The following is a 21,474-nucleotide window of genomic DNA, read 5'->3' on the forward strand; positions in this document are numbered from 1 at the left end:
TACCAGATGGCAAACCATGGACCACTTAGCCACCGAAAAAATGCGTTGATCCTCTCTTGCCAGCTGTCGGAAAGTTGCTTCCTCTGGAAAACGGGTTGAATATTCCCCTGCTTCAAGCCGAGCAAATGTCTGTCCTGAAAGAAGGATCATATATGCCCTTTCCTTGACCCGAGCCAATAGCTGACTTGAAAATAAGAGTCATATCTTCTCTTGCCAAGTGTCAGGCAAATGTATCCTTTGGAAGAAGGAATCATATCATCGCTTGTTCTGAACCAAGAAAATGCATTACCTTGCAGACTACAAATGCCTTCGAGCAGTGATTAATTCACAACTTGAAAAAAAGCATCTCTATTATGATGCTAATAAGAAGAATAAGAAGAAGATTATGATGTTAAGGTGACTATAATTATTAGGAACTGAACATATTTTGCATTAGTTCTGAAACTATTATGCCAAGTAACCTTTAAGCCAAACGTTCTTTTTGCCATGCCTAACGGCGTCATGCCAAACGACATTTCTCCTTTTTATCAGTATGGCACCTTCATAATTAGAAAAATACATTTCGCTGTTAATGAAAACCTTACTTACCTCGTTTTGTTACCGTTAACCTAATGCTAACCATTATTTGGCGTGGACTTTGTGAAATTGTTATACCAACAGCCATCAGGGTGCAATTTTGTTTCATTATTCTGTCGGTCTTCCAACCGTAAACCGCAGCCAAAAAATCACAAAACAAACGCCCGCATCACCCATAAGAGCATAACTGTCCCTTCTAGAAATCAAATTGGGAAACGATGGGACAGTTGTGCTTGCAGGCACAGCAGAGCAGCACATGGTCCTGAAGCGATGAAGCACAGTCAAAACAAAGTAGACCACGCTGTTGATGCGGTGATGCCACCCCGTTGAAGAATTGCACAAAACAGGCTACGGATCACGGTATACAGAAAACAAGGTAGGCTCGTAAGAGAAATGACACTTCAAATATGACGCATATTTTATCGCCACATGTTGGAGTACAAAAGTAAGCATGCTGCGACCGTAGAGCATCGTCTCGGTCAAGCATGTGCGAAGATAGCAGTGACGTAACATGTTTACATTCAAACTGAATGTTTACATACGTGATGAGCCTGCCTTGTTTTTTGTATGCCGTGCTACGGATAAAGGCCAGCCCCAGCCTCTTCTTCGAAATTATGAACACCAACTCAGTAGCCCGAGCCGAGATTTTGCCGTTGTCAAGTCGGCAGAAAAGCCAAAACGGTTCGTCGGTGCAATACGGAATTGCTCCTTGGAGTGCTGCACGGTGGCCTCAGTGCTGCTGTATTTTGCATGATACCAAGGCACGTCGTCGTCGTCGGCGGCGGCAGCGGCGATGAAGGAAAAAAGCCAGCAAGGCAACATCAACGACAACCCAACAATGGCGGCAACCTCAGCCGCAAGCAAGGCGAGGAATAAATTTTCTCACAAGACATTTACTGCGGCGCGGCGTGCTTCACAAAGTGGGACGACCGAACCGGGTGGAACGGGGGTTTGTGTGTCTGTGCATTAACCTTCTTCTGTTGTTTTCCAATTCTTCCGTTGGTCCCGGTTACAATGCTCACTTGTTTTCGCCCAGCCAGGGCAGCCCGAGCAACGCCACCTCGAGCGACGGCGGCAGTACGGCAGTAGTCAGTTGGGTTAAAAGTTGCGAAAAATAATAAATAGGGTCACGGCGGGGCTTTCAGCGCCGGTACTGATTCACCCCGTAGGCTCGAAATCCATTTCAGTCAACATTGATTCGGTTTGTTTGCTTTTAGGAAAAATCTCGCTTGTGTTGGATTTTTCCTATGACGGAAATTGGTCCTCGGTCTAAAACACCGTAACCATTTCTATTCACACACTGACTATTTCTCGACTAACATTCTACAGTGAGTATGGAGATATTAAATATCCTTTTCGTCCCCCGGCGCGTCGCACTCCGACACGCAAGCCCTTCCCCTGCTACGGTGCTGTTGGGGGTAACAACAAAGTGAGCCACGGCATAACCATCGCAACGGAGGAGTACTGCGTCGGCATCCAAGTAGACTGGATCCATTTCCCGGATTTTCCACACGTTTCCTACACGGCGTTGTTTGTTCGCACGGCCGGCAACTGCGACGTTGTTGTTGTTGGCTCAGCCAGACCATGAGGATGAAGTCGTCTGCTTTCTTCTCGCGTATTCCATCGTCGTTGCCGTAACCGCCGTTGGTTGCTTTGGTTTGGTTGCTGTTATTGCTCCGTTTACTGCACAACACAACCCGGTCTGGTTAGCCTGCCCGTACCTTCTGCATTTAGTTGTAGATTGTTAAACTCAGCTTCCAGGAATCCGTACTCACACGTACCCGCTTAGACGAAAGTGCGAAAAACAAGAAGAGTGAATTCACTTCCAACGGCTTCGTTTGGGGATCTCGGCCTGGGTCCGAGTCCGAGCTGCTCCGGAAGAATGTGCATGAATTTATTCAAAGGGATAGTTCAAGATTCAATTTATTCATTATTACACGCTACATTATGCATACACATTCGGCAGAGTCTGACATTCGGCCCCAAAAGTTCAGCTCCGTGCCGTTTCGCTCCGTTGTTGGTCCTTGAGCGTGGAGAGGGTGTTTGGGTAATTTGCACACACTTGCCGTAAGTGGAGCGCCTTTGGTTCATTGTTATTGGCACAATCGAGAGTGCGATGACGATTGCTTTGGGCTCGCCGGGTTGATTCCTAGGATTATCGAAGCACAGCTGGTACCAACCAGTTTTGTATCGCGCGGGTGCTGGTTGTTTCTTATATGAATTTGATTTGACGTTGGTATGGATTAAAACTGAATTAGTGATGGGAGGAATTAATTTACGAAAGCTTTGGGATATTCATTTATTTGTGAATGTTAGAAGAACATAAAATCCCGTGATAGTTTTTTTTGTAGATGTCGTTCATGACATAAAAGACATCATGTAGAATAGTTATATCACTTGGTTTAGGTTTAATATCATATTGAATTGTGTTAGTAGAACTTATTTGACTCTCCAGATACATTTCTTAGATCCTAATGCAAATTCCCATCTTTTTGCTTTTCTCTAATATTGACCATATTCACATAATCAGAATGCATTCGATTGATTTTAATATTTTTCATTAAAACCTTCTAAAGTAAGGCGAAACATAAAAAATTTGAGCAATTTTGTACAAAATTTACAGCATGTGGATCTGACATACTCCATGCAGATGAAGGACTTTTCAATAGCTCTTTTTTGTGTTACATCTCTGTTTACAAAGTAATGCTAAACAATATTTAGCCTAAAATGCTGAACGGTTGCAACATTGATTTTCGCCACATATAAAAGTAAAGCTACCTAGACAATAATCGACACATTTCAGTTGGGATTTTTTTATCTGCCAAAAAATAAAAATGATTAGGTGCCAATAAATGAGTTCAAATTCTTGTTATCTAACCTTCTGAAATAAATTTTTCAAAATTTGAAGATAAACGCGCCGGAGTCCAAACCTAACCGCTTTAATGTGCAGGCCTAGTCTACAGTTCTGGTTTTCAGTCTCAATAAAGTCGAATAACGGTCGTTTAGCAATTCTTGTTCTAATATTTTGTATTCTTTTTTCTTTTCAGGTAAGTTCACCACCAAGTTGGTTGAGGCCTATAAACCGAGTTGAAATATATTGCGTAAGTCAACAATGAATATTTGTGGGATGATTGTACGGGACACCTCCCGTACAATGAAAAACAGCTTGTATGGTCAGAACCATTATTGCGATGTAAGATATTGAGTCACATTCTACGTTATGATTACCTAATTATTTTCGATCGACTCAACCATAACTATTCGATATTATCACTAAATGTTCAATATATAACATGCACCCCTTAAAATGTTCTTAATTTTTTACATTGCTGTTGAAAGCATGTCACGGTTTAAAATATGATGAGCGCGACCAACTTATGCTTTGAAGGAAACAGTGGATTGATTGAATCTGGTTTTGAATATTTTAGAATTAGGATGAAACATTAAGATCCATAGCTTATGATCTTTTGGAGAATCTGTTTTAATACAATAGTGTTATGTACAAATGTGAATTGATAGAAATCATGTAAGTTACCTCCCTGAAGTTCAATTTCAACCTATTTAATGTGTTTTTATAATGCGCGAGAAAGGCATAACTGTATACGTAACCCTCAACATATACCGGACGAAATGCTCATCAAAATACGGATGGAATTCCCATATGGTTACGGATGGAATCCGCATTCAATTTATGGATGATTTCCCCACCAGATTCCAGCTAGAATATCCATCCGATTTTGAATAGATTTTTTGTCGGATTCCGGAAGGCATCCTTTTTTTCAATTTCGTTTATTTGGTAGGCTCAGGCGTGTATAACACTTTACGGAGCCATTGTTCTTTGTGATATATACAATCAATATAATTTTATTACACGGTTAGTAAGAGGGGGGTAGAAGCCAGCGTACTCGTGGTGACTCGAGGTTAGTTTACAATGTTTAAGGATGGACGGGCCTTGGAATTTGGGATCAGGAAATTTCAGCTTCTCATCCGGGCATTTGGCGTTAGTGACGATGTGGCGTGTCGTCGTGCTCGAGGAATGGTTCGACTGGGAGCATCTTCCGGATGGCAAGAGCTATGGAGCTCTACGGAACAAAATGGCAGAGACAGAACAAAAAAAACTTTAAATAAAGAAAAGAAAAACAAAAGGTTAGATTTTGATATCAGAAGCACAAAGAAAACTATAAATGGCCTGCATATAGACAACATCACGATCTCCCAAAACACCTCGAACTTGCTCTCTGGAGGCGTCATTTTCCGAGCAATACCAAACTACGTGATCGATGTCATCGTAACCGGCTCCGCACCTACATAGGTTGCTATCGACCAGGTTTATTCTGTAGAGATGTGTGTTTAGTGAATAGTGATTGGACATAAGCCTCGACATCGTGCGAATGAAGCCTCGACTTAAGTCCTCACCTCTGAACCACGCTCGCCCAGAAACTTTTGGAACTATAGAAAATAGCCACCGTCCAAGTTCGTTGTGTGTCCAATTTCTTTGCCAACTTTGAAGAGTACTCTGACGGACTAATGGGAAAAACTCGTTGCTCGAGTATTGTCTATCATAAACTTCACCTTCCTGTGCGCCCACCTTTGCCAGCGAGTCTGCCTTCTCATTGCCGTAGATTGAGCAGTGAGATGGGACCCAAACAAAGGTAATCTTGAATGACCTTTCGACCAAAACACGCATCTGCTCTCTTATGTTTGTAAGAAAGTAAGATGCGTGCTCAACAGGTTCCATCGACCGGAGTGCCTCGATAGAACTAAGACTATCCGAGAAGATGAAATAATGGTCTACGGGCTGATTGGAAATTATCCCCAAAGCGAAGTTAATTGCTGCCAGCTCAGCAACATAAACCGAACACGGTTCCTGAAGTTTTCGGAAGGTGGTTGAAGTTACATTGAAAACACCGAAGCCAGTGGATCCGTTAATGCGAGAACCATCAGTGAAATATCTGTTGTTGCAATTGACATGTTTATATTTTTCTGAAAAAAGGGAGGGAATAGATATTTGTCGAAGATGATCTGGTATTCCTTGAATAGCGTATTTCATGGACAGATCGTATTCAATTGAGGAACTGTCGTTGGTGAAGTGAACTCGAGGTGGATTATAACACGGAAGACAAAGATCTGAAGCAATGTAGTTGAGATAGACTCTAAGGAATCTTAAACGACAAGTCAGTTCAAGCATTTTATCGAAGTTATCTAGAACAAGTGTGTTCCTTGTTCCACATTTGATTAGTATTCTTAATGAGAGCTCCCAGAACGGTGCTTTAAAGGAGTGACTCCAGCAAGCACCTCCAGGCTCATGTTATGCGTTGATTGCATACAGCCAAGGGCAATACGCAAACAACGATACTGAATTCGTTCCAATTTGATCAGGTGGCAATCAGCTGCTGAGAGGAAGCAGAAAGAGCCATACTCTAAAACAGAGAGAATAGTCGTTCTATAGAGTTTGATGAGGTCTTCCGGGTGAGCACCGGAAGGCATCTGTTCGATAGCGGAGGAGAATATTGATAATGGATGATTCAGTTCCAGAGGTTTTGAATAGAGGTTGGTTCTTTGGGTTTATCATGTATTCGCTTTAATGGTTTGATAATGAATGAGCTCTAGCTCCCCGTAGAGCGGTATTTATAGTAAACTAGCGTCAACAATGTACAGTGGTTGCTAAGATAAAAAATACAGAACACATTCCTACACATTGGTTGCTGCGATGCAGGAACATACTGCGGCCGCACGAGATGTGGATTCCTCGCGTATTGGTTGGATATTTTCTTCAATAGGAAGTACCGAGATCTTGGTGATTGGACGCCGAAATGTGGAACCGTCGCAGAAGACATCAACAACTCTGACTAGTCCATCGTTGCCTGGATAAACAGCAGAAATACGACCTAATTTCCAATGTAATACTGGGTTGTTTCTATCATGAAGTAAGATGATCATTCCTGGACGAATATTTGGATGCATTCTTAAATTTTTCTTTCTCGGTTGTAGAGTATTTAGATAATCTTTGCTCCAGGCATGCCAGAAATCTTCACGCATCTTCTTCAAATGTTGCCATCGACTTAAACAGTTTGCATTGATATTTTCCAAAGACGGTTCAGCGGCTGCTATGAAAGGTCTTCCGATTAAATAATGGGCAGGAGTTATTAACAAAGGGTCGCTTGGATCATTCGATATACTGAAAAGCGGTCTGGAATTTAGAATGGCTTCAATTTCAGCTAATACTGTTGAAAGCTCTTCAAATGTTAGTTTCGCACTTGCAACAACTCTTTTCAAATGAGTTTTATTTGATTTCACCGCAGCTTCCCACAATCCTCCGAATTGTGGAGCGTCCGGAGGAATAAATTACCATTCAATCTCTCGCATTTGACAGATCTTCAAGTGATTGTTGATTTTGAAACTGACGATAGAGTTCATTCATTTCATTATGGGCTCCTTTGAAATTGGTTGCATAGTCTGAATATATTTTGTGTACCAATCCTCTTCTGCTGATAAATCGTCTGAGAGATGCCAAAAATGCATCAGATGATAGGCTGGAGACTAATTCCAGGTGGATTGCCTTTGTGGACATGCACACGTAAACGGCTACAAACGCTTTGATTGTCTTGTTTCGGGTTTGTTTTATCCAGAAAGGACCTGCATAATCTATTCCAGTGACAAAAAATGGTGACGATGGAACAACTCTGGCTTCTGGTAAATTTCCCATCATTTGTGAAGTGCTTGAAGGATTTGCGCGGAAACATTTAATGCAGCTTCGTGTAACTTGTCTTACTGTTGATCTTGCATTCAACAACCAGTATCGTTGACGAATCGTGTTGATTAGTCCTGCTTGACCAATATGTAGCAATTCAGAATGCAGGGTTTGAATAAATAGTCGTGTTATAGGATCTTTATCTGGTAAAATGATTGGATTTTTCGATTCAAAAGGTAGCTTTGATCGATCAAGACGTCCTCCGACGCGAAGTATTCCATCCTTGTACATTGGGCGAAGATTGTTGATCTTTTTGCAAGGTTCATTGTTCAACACTCTGCGAATTTCATCGTCGAGATTTACGTGCTGTATGACTTTGAAAATAGCTTCTGTAGATTTCCTCAATTCCATAATGGTAGGTAGCTTTTCTTTTTCACGAGCAGATTGTTCTTTTCGACAATTTTGAATAAACCGCAAAACATAGGCCATTATTCGTTGAATTTTTCGAAAGTTACTAAATTTGCGAAATACTTGAAATGGTTCAATCCTAACAACTGGATTCGATATAAGTGGATTGATTTCAGGAAGAAGTTCTTCTGGAATATCTTCAATTTCATCAATACTATACTCCTTGTTTTTAAGAAAGTCTGGTCCATTCCACCAAAGGTTGTTTACTTGTAATGCTGAAGGTAACTGTCCTCTAGATACGATATCCGCAGGATTTAATTCTGATTTGATGTAACACCATTTGAATTCACTTGTTTGATCTCTAATTTCTGAAATACGGTTTCGGACAAATTGCTGCAACTTGTTGGCGGGTTTATTCATCCAAGCCAGGACAATTTTACTATCGGACCAAAGTACAACTTTTTCAAACGGCATCTTGATCGCTGGGATTATTTTCTGGATTAATCGTGTTAGTAACAAGGCAGCACAGAGTTCTTTTCTTGGAATTGACAATTCTTGTAGAGGTGCTACTTTAGATTTGCTACTCAAAAGGCATGTTTTGGCTGTTCCGTTCCCGAATATGCTCCTGAGATAGACGCAAGCTCCATATGCTCTACTTGAAGCGTCTGCAAAACCATGTAACTCATACAGATGTGCTTCATCGAACGTCACTCGTCTTGGAACTTGTATCTGATTAAGCAGAGATAAAGAATTTCGAAGTTCGATCCATTGTTTTTGAATTTTAGCTTCTAATGGATCACCCCATCCAATCTTGAGTTTCCATTATTGTTGAACTAACAGCTTTGCGATTATGACGACTGGTGAAAATATGCCGAGAGGATCGAACAATTTCGAGACTTCAGAACAAATGGTTCTTTTTGTTTCTATAATCGTATTCATTTTTGAGTAACTAGGCGCATTGATTAACAGTATATCGTTTTTGGTTCCCATAATAAGCCTAGTACCTTGATCACCTCGTTATGACTGTATTCCTCAACAGCTACTTGCTTTTCCGTGATTCTATAGGAATTCGCTCTAACAGCTTTTTGAATTTGAACACCACTTGTGGATAGGGAAGCCTCCTCGTGTTAACATCATTTGTAATTGTTCTTGTGCTTCAATGACTTCTTCAAATGTATCTGCTCCTGATAAAACATCATCTACGTAAAAATCTTCCTTCACAATTTGAGCAGCTATTGGCAGATCATCAGATTCTTCTTCGGCAAGTTGTACTAGACATCTAGTTGCTTGAAATGGAGCTGATGCGGTGCCATATGTTACAGTACTAAGCTCCAATGTTCGTAATGGATAGAAAGGGTCTTCTCTCCAAAATATTCTCAAATACTTTGAATGCTTCATTGCTAATCGAATTTGTCGATACATCTTTGAAATATCCGCGGTGAAGGTATACTTATATTTTCTGAATCGTAGAATTATGTCGTAGATACTGCTTTGCACAACTGGTCCAACTTGCAAAACATCGTTGAGGGATAAACCAGTTTGGGATTTGGCACTAGCATCAAAAACAACACGGCATTTTGTTGTAGAACTTGAAGGACGAAGAACAGCATGATGGGGCAAATAATATTTTCCTTGATCTTGATGATCATTTGCTTCGAAGATTTCATAACAATGCCCCAGGCGTTCGTACTCTTGCATAAATTCGATGTATTGCTTTTTCAAATTCGGATCTTTCATCAAACGTTTTTCTAACATAAAATATCTTCGCAAAGCAGTTTGACGATTATCCCCTAATTCTTCAACATTATTTTTGAATGGCAACTCAACAATAAATCTTCCTGTTTGATCACGTCGATGTGTTGTTTTGAAATGTTCTTCGCAAGTTTGTTCCTCTGAGCTAAGATTTGAAACATTTGGAACTTCTTCCACTTCCCAAAATTTTTGAATAAGTTTCTCTACATTTGCGATCGATGCAATGTTGCATTGTTGAGAAAACTGATCACTTGATTTGTCCAATACTCCAGCTACTACCCATCCGAAATGCGTCTCATGTAGTTGTGGAAGATTCGATGAAAGCTTTATATGGTTGGGCTTCAGAAGATCGAAAAAGAGTTCTGCTCCGATTAGCATATCAACTTTGTCTGGGGTTTGAAACTCAGGATCTGCTAGTTGAATGTTCTTTGGAATATTCCAGTTGCTTTTGCAAAATCGTGATGTTGGAATTATTCCCGTTATATGCTCAGATACTAAACATTCAATGTTGGCTTCATAATCACTTATACGAGAATATATTTTTAATTCAACTTTGTCCCGTACTACAGTTCTAACAGCATTTATTCCAGTGATTGGGACATGGGTCCGTTTCTTTTGGATTCCAAGACGATTTGCCATCTCATTGCTGATGAAGTTTACTTGTGAGCCGCTATCTAATAAAGCACGGCAAAAATGAAGTTGTCCTTTCTGGTCTTGAACCTTTACTACTGCCGTTTGTAATAATACTGTTTTGGTAGTTTGAGCATAATTACAAGAACATGTTGTTGAAACAGGTCGCATTTCTTCAAAATCGGATTCAATGTTAGCAGTATTATATACTTGCGTTGGAGAACAAGATCTGTAGTGCGGCTGAACTAAAACATTCGATTTGACATCTTTCTTGACTTTGTCGTTATCGTTTCTGTGGAGAATGGTATGATGGCGTTGACTGCATTTTCGGCAATTCATATTTGAAGGTCAGTTTCTCAAGAGGTGTCCTTTCCGTAGACAGTTGAAACATACTTGAGCTGCTCGAACTTTTTCGATTTTCTCCTCGGCAGAAGATGTTATGAAATCAGAACATTGATAGTTTGGATGGTTTTCATTGCAGAAATCACAAGTAATATTAACGCTTGAATCCCTTGCAGCTATGAAACTTTTCTGAGGTTTGGACAAATTGACGCTTGGTTTTGATTTATGTATTTGACTAGATGAAGATTTCAGTGTAATCACAATTTTCAAAAACTTGGCAGCGTGATTTGAGAAATTCCATAGTTGGATTGTATTTTGGCAACACACTCTTTTGTTGCTGTGATTCCCAGGCTTTGCGTGTAGTTTTGTATTTACTACGAGATAGACAATAATGTGTTCAGATATTTCTGTGAATTCTTGCTTGAGATATCGTAAACCTTGTAAATACATGACCCAACAATTCATCAATCAGGCATCGAAGTTCTTTGAATGATTCTGTTGAAATTGTTTTCAGTGACAGCAGTCCACGAATATGGGTTTCAATTATAACACGATTATTTTCAAATCTCTCGGTTAAAATATTCCAGGCTTGATTATAATCACCTTCACTCATGATTTTAGCATCAAGAACACCTGCTGCAGACCCAATCAGTGCTTTATCTAAATGGTATAATTTGATGGCATCTACATCGGCTGATTTTTCCATTAGATCTTGAAAAATTGCTTTAAATTTCGGCCAATTTGCGTAACTGCCATCGAATGTTGGAAGAGGAACTGTCAATGGCTGCTGTTGAACTATTACTTGCGGCAATGGAGCGTGTGATGAATTTCCTCTATCCTTAGTGATAAGAATTAGTTCTTCTACAGCTATGGAACAGAAATTGTATAATTCCTCGAATGAAGAAAATATTTCATTTTGTTCAGAAACTGCTTCATCAGGTACCAGAGCCAGGATTCTATTATGTGCAGAGTTGAATTCATCAAAGGTAGCTATGAGGTTTTTCGCGGTGACGTTTAGTTGTGGCAAACTTATCATGTTGTTTTCTTCAATTAATCTTTGAATTCTTAACATGGATTGTTCAACCTTGTTTCGTTGACGGACATATCCTTTAATTTCTTTCATTGTTTCTTCGTTGACATGTTGTTCCCAGGTTTGGAATCCGTGGAATGATTCAGACAGATTTCTTGCCAGTGAATGTTGAGGCGTTGAAGATTCATTCACTTGAGCGGGAGCTTCTTGGTTTCTTGGATTTTCAATTGGAATTGATTGTTCTGAAGTGATGTTTTGTCTATTTCGAGGTGTTCGTCTAGTTGGCATCTTGCGACTTATGTACGGTATGAGTTGGATGAATTGTCTACGTTGGATGGATTGTTCATGCACCACAAGAAGTTTATTTCAGTACTTGTTACGTAAAGCTTGATACACCTCCGGAACGAGAAAGGATTACTGATTGATGACTTGAACTATTAACAACTGATTGAACTTGTACACCCAAATCGGTGAATGATTGAAATTGGAGCGGCGTCTTTTCAGAATAGTGGCATAAACTTGACTAACGGATTGATTAGACCAGGCGATCTTACTTGCAGATTGATTACAACTTGACAAGGACTTAACTGACGGATTGATGTATTGTATACGACGGTATTACTATCAGAACGTCTTCACTTAAATTGACTTTCGGAAATGACAGATTTTAGGAATTTCGTACGGTTCGACTTGCAAGATTCGGATAGTTCTTGACTCGCTTATATCCGGTTCGAAGGACCAATATGTTCGATAGCGGAGGAGAATATTGATAATGGATGATTCAGTTCCAGAGGTTTTGAATAGAGGTTGGTTCTTTGGGTTTATCATGTATTCGCTTTAATGGTTTGATAATGAATGAGCTCTAGCTCCCCGTAGAGCGGTATTTATAGTAAACTAGCGTCAACAATGTACAGTGGTTGCTAAGATAAAAAATACAGAACACATTCCTACACATTGGTTGCTGCGATGCAGGAACAGCATCCTTGTCGGATTCCGACTGGATTCCTTGCCAGATCCCAAATGGAATGTTTGTCGGATTCCGTATGAAATCCTTATTAGATTTCGGATGGAATCCTTATCGGATTTCGGATGGATTCATTGTCGGATTCCGACTGGAATCCTTGGCGGATTCCGACTGGAATCCTTGGCGGATTCCGACTGGAATCCTTGGCGGATTCCGACTGGAATCCTTGGCGGATTCCGACTGGAATCCTTGGCGGATTCCGACTGGAATTCTTGGCGGATTCCGACTGGAATCCTTGTCGGATTCCGACTGGAATCCTTGTCGGATTCCGACTGGAATCCTTGTCGGATTCCGACTGGAATCCTTGTCGGATTCCGACTGGAATCCTTGTCGGATTCCGACTGGAATCCTTGTCGGATTCCGACTGGAATCCTTGTCGGATTCCGACTGGAATCCTTGTCGGATTCCGACTGGAATCCTTGTCGGATTCCGACTGGAATCCTTGTCAGATTCCGACTGGAATCCTTATAATATTCCGGATGGAATCCCTATAAAATTCCGGATGAAATCCTTGTCGGATTCTGACTGGAATCCTTGTCAGATTCCGACTGGAATCCTTGTCGGATTTCGACTGGAATCCTTATAAGATTCCGGATGGAATCCCTATAAAATTCCGGATGAAATCCTTATCGGATTCCGGATGAAATCCTCATTGGATTTTATCCGGATGGAATCCCTATCGGATTCCAGATGAAATCCTTTTCGGATTCCGGATGGAATCCCTATCGGATTCCGGATGGAATCCCTATCGCATTCCGGATGGAATCCCTATCGCATTCCGGATGGAATCCCTATCGGATTCCGGATGGAATCCCTATCGGATTCCGGATGGAATCCTGGATGGAATCCCTATCGGATTCCGGATGGAATCCCTATCGGATTCCGGATGGAATCCCTATCGGATTCCGGATGGAATCCCTATCGGATTCCGGATGGAATCCCTATCGGATTCCGGATGGAATCCCTATGAGATTCCGGATGGAATCCCTATCGGATTCTGGATGGAATCCCTATCGGATTCCGGATGGAATCACTATCGGATTCTGGATGGAATCCCTATCGGATTCCGGATGGAATCCCTATCGGATTCCGGATGGAATCCCTGTCGGATTCCGGAATGGAATCCTTATCGGATTCCGGATGGAATCCTTATCGGATTCCGGATGGAATCCTTATCGGATTCCGAATTGAATCCTTATCGGATTCCGAATTGAATCCTTATCGGATTCCGAATTGAATCCTTATCGGATTCCGAATTGAATCCTTATTGGATTCCGGATGGAATCACTATCGGATTCCGGATGGAATCCCTATCGGATTCCGGATGGAATCCTTATCGGATTCCGGATGGAATCCTTATCGGATTCCGAATTGAATCCTTATCGGATTCCGAATTGAATTCTTATCGGATTCCGGATGGAATCCCTATCGGATTCCGGATGGAATCCCTATCGGATTCCGGATGGAATCCCTATCGGATTCCGGATGGAATCCCTATCGGATTCCGGATGGAATCCCTATCGGATTCCGGATGGAATCCTTATCGGATTCCGGATGGAATCCTTATCGGATTCCGGATGGAATCCTTATCGGATTCCGGATGGAATCCTTATCGGATTCCGGATGGAATCCCTATCGGATTCCGGATGGAATCCTTATCGGATTCCGGATGGAATCCCTTTCGGATCCCGGATGGAATCCTTTCGGATTCCGGATGGACTTCCTATCGGATGCCGGATGGAATCCCTATCGGATTCCGGATGGAATCCCTGTCGGATTCCGGATGGAATCCTTATCGGATTCCGGATGGAATCCTTGTTGAATTCCAGATGGAATCCTTATCTGATTCCAGATAAAATCCCTACCAGATTCCGGATGGAATCCTTATCGGATTCCGGATGGAATCCTTATCGGATACCGGATGGAATCCTTATCGGATTCCGGATGGAATCCTTATCTGATTCCGGATGGAATCCTTATCGAATTCCGGATGGAATCGCTATCGGATTCCGGATGGAATCCCTGTCGGATTCCAGATGGAATCCCTATCGAACTCCGGATGGAATCCTTTTTGAATTCCGGATGGAATCCCTGTCGGATTCCAGATGAAATCCCTATTGAATTCCGGATGGAATCCTTTATCGGATTCCGGATGGAATCCTTATCGGATTCCGGATGGAATCCTTATCGGATTCCGGATGGAATCCGGATCGAATCCTTATCGGATTCCGGATGGAATCCTTATCGGATTCCGGATGGAATCCTTATCGGATTCCGGATGGAATCCTTATCGGATTCCGGATGGAATCCCTACCAGATTCCGGATGGAATCCTTATCGGATTCCAGATGGAATCCTTATCGGATTCCAGATGGAATCCTTATCGGATTCCAGATGGAATCCTTATCTGATTCCAGATGAAATCCCTACCAGATTCCGGATGGAATCGCTATCGGATTCCGGATGGAATCCCCTTCGGATTCCAGATGGAATCCCTATCGAATTCCGGATGGAATCCCTTTCGGATTCCAGATGGAATCCCTATCGGATTCCGGATGGAATCCCTATAGGATTCCGGATGGAATCCCTATCGGATTCTGGATGGAATCCCTATCGGATTCCGGATGGAATCCCTATCGGATTCCGGATGGAATCTCTGTCGGATTCCGGATGGAATCCCTATCCGATTCCGGATGGAATCCCTTCCAAATGGAATCCCTATCGGATTCCGGATGGAATCCTTTTTTTTTTTTTTTTTTTATTTCTTTATTAAAGAGGTTTGCAGCCCTGGGCTGGCTCACCTCTTAGCAGGATGGAATCCCTATCGGATTCCGGATGGAATCCCTATCGGATTCCGGATGGAATCCCTATCGGATTCCGGATGGAATCCCTATCGGATTCCGGATGGAATCCCTATCGGATTCCGGATGGAATCCCTATCGGATTCCGGATGGAATCCCTATCGGATTCCGGATGGAATCCCTATCGGATTCCGGATGGAATCCCTATCGGATTCCGGATGGAATCCCTATCGGATTCCGGATGGAATCCCTATCGGATTCCGGATGGAATCCCTATCGGATTCCGGATGGAATCCCTATCGGATTCCGGATGGAATCCCTATCGGATTCCGGATGGAATCCCTATCGGATTCCGGATGGAATCCCTATCGGATTCCGGATGGAATCCTCATCGGATTCCGGATGGAATCCTTATCGGATTCCGGATGGAATCCTTATCGGATTCCGGATGGAACCCCTATCGGATTCCGGATGGAATCCCTATCGGATTCCGGATGGAATCCCTATCGGATTCCGGATGGAATCCTATCGATTCCGGATGGAATCCTATCGGATTCCGGATGGAATCCCTATCGGATTCCGGATGGAATCCCTATCGGATTCCGGATGGAATCCCTATCGGATTCCGGATGGAATCCCTATCGGATTCCGGATGGAATCCCTATCGGATTCCGGATGGAATCCCTATCGGATTCCGGATGGAATCCCAATCGGATTCCGGATGGAATCCCTATCGGATTCGGGATTAGGGATTCTATCGGATTCCGGATGGAATCCCTGTCGGATTCCGGATGGAATCCCTATCGGATTCCGGATGGAATCCCTGTCGGATTCCGGATGGAATCCCTATCGGATTCCGGATGGAATCCCTGTCGGATTCCGGATGGAATCCCTATCGGATTCTAGATGGAATCCTATCGGATTCCGGATGGAATCCTATCGGATTCCGGATGGAATCCCTATCGGATTCCGGATGGAATCCTGTCGGATTCCGGATGGAATCCTATCAGATTCCGGATGGAATCCTATCGGATTCCGGATGGAATCCCTATCGGATTCCGGATGGAATCCCTATCGGATTCCGGATGGAATCCTATCGGATTCCGGATGGAATCCTATCGGATTCCGGATGGAATCCCTATCGGATTCCGGATGGAATCCTATCGGATTCCGGATGGAATCCTATCGGATTCCGGATGGAATCCCTATCGGATTCCGGATGGAATCCTATCGGATTCCGGATGGAATCCCTATCGGATTCCGGATGGAATCCCTATCGGATTCCGGATGGAATCCCTATCGGATTCCGGATGGAATCCCTATCGGATTTCGGATGGAATCCTCATCGGATTCCGGATGGAATCCCTATCGGATTCCGGATGGAATCCCTATCGGATTCCGGATGGAATCCCTATCGGATTCCGGATGGAATCCCTATCGGATTCCGGATGGAATCCCTATCGGATTCCGGATGGAATCCCTATCGGATTCCGGATGGAATCCCTATGAGATTCCGGATGGAATCTCTATGAGATTCCGGATGGAATCCCTATCGGATTCTGGATGGAATCCCTATCGGATTCCGGATGGAATCCCTATCGGATTCCGCATGGAATCCCTGTCGGATTCCGGATGGAATCCCTATCCGATTCCGGATGGAATCCCTATCCGATTCCGGATGGAATCCCTATCCGATTCCGGATGGAATCCCTATCCGATTCCGGATGGAATCCCTTCCGGATGGAATCCCTATCGGATTCCGGATGGAATCCCTATCGGTTTCCGGATGGAATCCCTTCCGGATGGAATCCCTATCGGATTTCGGATGGAATCCCTATCGGATTCCGGATGGAATCCCTTTCGGATTCCGGATGGAATCCCTATGAGATTCCGGATTGAATCCCTATCGGATTCTGGATGGAATCCCTATCGGATTCCGGATGGAATCCCTATCGGATTCCGCATGGAATCCCTGTCGGATTCCGGATGGAATCCCTATCCGATTCCGGATGGAATCCCTTCCGGATGGAATCCCTATCGGATTCCGGATGGAATCCCTATCGGATTCCGGATGGAATCCCTATCGGATTCCGGATGGAATTCCTGTCGGATTCCGGATGGAATCCCTGTCGGATTCCGGATGGAATCCCTGTCGGATTCCGGATGGAATCCCTATCGGATTCCGGATGGAATCCCTATCGGATTCCGGATGGAATCCCTGTCGGATTCCGGATGGAATCCCTATCGGATTCCGGATGGAATCCCTATCAGATTCCGGATGGAATCCCTGTCGGATTCCGGATGGAATCCCTGTCGAATTCCGGATGGAATCCCTGTCGAATTCCGGATGGAATCCCTGTCGGAATTCGGATGGAATTCCTGTCGGATTCCGGATGGAATCTCTGTCGGATTCCGGATGGAATCCCTGTCGGATTCCGGATGGAATCCCTATCGGATTCCGGATGGAATCCCTATCGGATTCCGGATGGAATCCCTGTCGGAATCCGGATGGAATCCCTGTCGAATTCCGGATGGAATCCCTGTCGAATTCCGGATGGAATCCCTGTCGGATTCCGGATGGAATCCCTGTCGGATTCCGGATGGAATCCCAATCGGATTCCGGATGGATTCCCAATCGGATTCGGGATGAAATACCTGTTGGATTCCGGATGAAATTTCTGTCGTATTACGGATGAAATCCACGTCGGATTCCGGATAGAATGTTTATCTTATTCCGGGTTGAATCTTTATCGGATTCCAGATGGAATCTCAATCGGGTTCCGAATGGAATATGTATCGGATTCTGGATGGAGTCTCTATCAGATTCTTAATGGAGTCTCTATCGGACTCCGAATGTGAGCCTTATCGGATTTCGGTTGGAATCCTTATTGGATTCCGGTTGGACCCTTAGCGGATTCCTGTTGGTATAATTATAGGATTCCGGTTGTAATTTTTATAGGACTCCGAAAGGAATCCTTATCGGATTCCGGATGAAAACCTCATCGGATTCCGGGTAGAATCCTTATCGGATTCCGAATGAAATCCTTATCGACTGGAATCCCTGTCAAAATACGGATGGAATCCTTGTCGAATTCGGGATGGATTCATCCTTAGAATCCGGATATATCCTCATTCTGATTATCGATAGATTGCTTGGCGGATTTCGGATGGAATTATTGTCGTATTATGTTTGAAAACCTCATACTTGGAATTGATAGTTTGTTGTAGTCCGAATAAAATCCTTTATAGTTAACATATGGGATCCTTGGCTTGTCTCCATCCATGATACACAAATAAGATTGAGGAAAAATATTATAAAAATTCTGTCAGAATTGAAATGAGGGGATGGCTACGGTATTTTTGGAGGATTACAATTGGATGTCGAAGATGCTTGGATGCTCGTTAGTATACCAAATAGCACAGTTATTGACTTTAATCATTAGGATTTTGATTTAACTCCGGCGAAACCCCGAGGAGGCCGTAGAGGGCCTGTGGGCGCTAAACCTTCAGGGTGACTGGAAGCGATTGGTCCAGGAACGAGTCCAGAGGAGGAGGATACTCCATTTGGCGTATGCTCATTGAGGAGAAGCTATAGCCCATTAAAACAAAAGAATTCAAAATATCTGCCTATGAATTTGTAAAGGATTTTGAATGATACCTTATAGTTTTTAAATGCGATGTGTTATGGAAATTCCTAGTCAACATAATTGTACCATTACGGGATGCAATATGAGTAAAGTGAAAAAAATACAGGGCTCTCACTCATTATTTAGGCTTCGTAAATCTACCAACCCATCCCTTCATATTTGGATGCGTATGTTTAATGACTTTACTAAAACGTATTTTTGAGGTTTGACAGCGTTCAAATAAACTGAAAACCATATTTTCCCATTGGATGGAAAAAACAGTAATAAGGTTTTAGAAGCCAAACTGTGGACCCAGAAAACAATGCAAACAATAATGGTTTCCAAAATAATTCAGTCAATTTTCACTTCTCCACAATAGAGCACGCATGACTAAAACTACGAGTAGGTGCTGCATCCGCTCTGAATTTTGCATGTCCCGATTCTGTTTCCGACTTTCCTCGACGATAGTTTTCATTCGTGGGGCATGTGTGTCGGATGTATGTTTGGCAGGAAAAGTTGGCCAGCCAGCAAAACGCAAGCCGCAACGAGAACGAGATAAGCCAGTTTTTCCCATCCTCCTGCCTCGGGTCCCACATTCGCAGTCGGTGCATATCAATGGTCGCCCGTTATAAGGAAAATGCTCACTAAATAACACAAAGTCATCTCGCTTCTGGTGGCATCTTGCTTCATCCAGATTTCGTCCCACCCCTCCTCAGCATCGACCAACAACGACGACGGAATCGTGCGCTCCGAGAAACGTTGCTGCAGTTGGTCACTTCTCCTGCCGCCGTTTCTTCTTCTTTCGTAGATGCCGGTGCTGCTCGCCTGCTGAATGGCTTCGGCCTTAACAACGATGACGACGTGCCGGTGGTTCCGGTGGATGTCTCCAACCCACACACACACACACACCTTGTTGGATCGCCTTATCGCCTTCGGAGAGAAAGAGAGTTCACCACTCTATTTAGCACACAATCCTCATACACACATACGGACAGACACACGCAAGAACCGAGCCTGAATCAAAGAAAGAAAATTATAACTTGCAATGCTGCCACTGGCGTGCATACGGATGCTCTCCCGGGTCTCTGGATCGGTGGAGTCCAACGGTCGGCTGCCGGAGGACTGCGGTAAGAAAGTTTGCCCAGGACCGAAAGCATCGTTTTGATATCGGAATTCTCCGGGGGAAGAAATTGGTTTAGTATAATTCATATGATGTGTCGTTTTGTGCCGAGGCGAAGTGTGGTTTGAGGTCGGATGAGTTGCCGCCGTGGAATGAATGCAGCAGATGCAGGTCGGATGAAAACTGTTTCGGAATTCTCAAGATGAATATATTGGAAGAAAACGGAAACACATTCCGCTTGGGTACATGGGTGGGGGCAGTTCCTGGGCGGTTGGTGTTGCGGAATGGGAACATGTGCGAGCACACAAGAGTCACACGTAGGAATAACCACTCCGGATCCGAGCAGCAAAAGAGGACATTATGACTTATTTCTCGGCAAAGATCGAGCAGCGTTGGATAGGGCGGGGCTGTGACCGACGTCGAGGGAAAAATGTCCTCCCAAACAAGTTTCGGTTTCATGATAAGCAGTTAAATTTTATGAACGCACTGGATGAAATTGAAATGTTTAGCATCAGGTGCCATGACCGTGAAATGTGTCGGAAGATGAAACTTTCTTCTAAACAAGCAATAGCCATTTCTAATCATGATCTTATTTGAGGTCAGATTATTCATGGATATGCTTTGCAGAATGAAGATTTTCTGTTTTGATGGTTGAGCCGATGCCAAGTCAAATATCAAATATCAAGACACATGATTGTTAGCTTTTCAACGATCACCGTTTACGAGAAAAATATATAATAACGTGAATAAAGTGACCAGATGTCTATTAATTGTAAGCACGCACATTTAGATCGTGAATTTCAGTGAAAAGAAAAACAACTCAGAGGTAATTATAAAGCACCAACTATTCTGACGTAATCGGTTCATTGAAAAATTAATTAATCCACAATGCAAAAATGCCAGCAGTAAAAAAATATGAAAATTGAACAGCGCGTAAAATTTGAGATGCGACTATTCTACACTGAAATGGCCCTCTCCCTTTAAAGTTTTTATTCAACTTGTATGCAATATTTTTACGTTTTGATTGGAATTTCGTCCAGACTCATCCGGAATCTGACGAAGGTTCCATCAATCTGGAACGAGTTCCGTCAAACTGGACTTCATCCGGAATCCGATGAAATCGGTGAACATTTCATCCTTAATCTAAAGGAAATTTTATCCAGAAAGCGATGACGTTTCCATCCAGGATCCGACAGAAATTCCATTCAGAATCAGATGGGGATTGTATCCAGAACCCAATAGGGATTATATCCGGAATCCGATGGGGATTCTATCCTGAATTTCGACAGAAATCCATTTGAAGCTTAGACACGACGATTCCATTTAGAAGCTCTATAGGAGTGCACTCGGGGTATCGACAGGATTCCACTTGGAAGCTCGAAAGGATTCTACTCGCAATCATGATGGGATTCCTCACAATAACCACCAAGGTCCACATTAAGATTCCGTTTAAAATCCCATCAAGAATGCATTCG

The 21,474-nt window shown here is 43.0% G+C and overlaps 1 protein-coding gene across 2 annotated transcripts in view; it reads left to right on the top strand.

The window, feature by feature from the left end:
* Positions 1–21,474, top strand: part of LOC134222164 (cytotoxic granule associated RNA binding protein TIA1) — a 900,771-nt gene that overhangs the window by 103,903 nt on the left and 775,394 nt on the right. The window lies entirely within an intron of this gene.

Source organism: Armigeres subalbatus, chromosome 1 (assembly GCF_024139115.2).
Source record: "Armigeres subalbatus isolate Guangzhou_Male chromosome 1, GZ_Asu_2, whole genome shotgun sequence".
In the NCBI taxonomy this organism is placed as follows: domain Eukaryota; kingdom Metazoa; phylum Arthropoda; class Insecta; order Diptera; family Culicidae; genus Armigeres; species Armigeres subalbatus.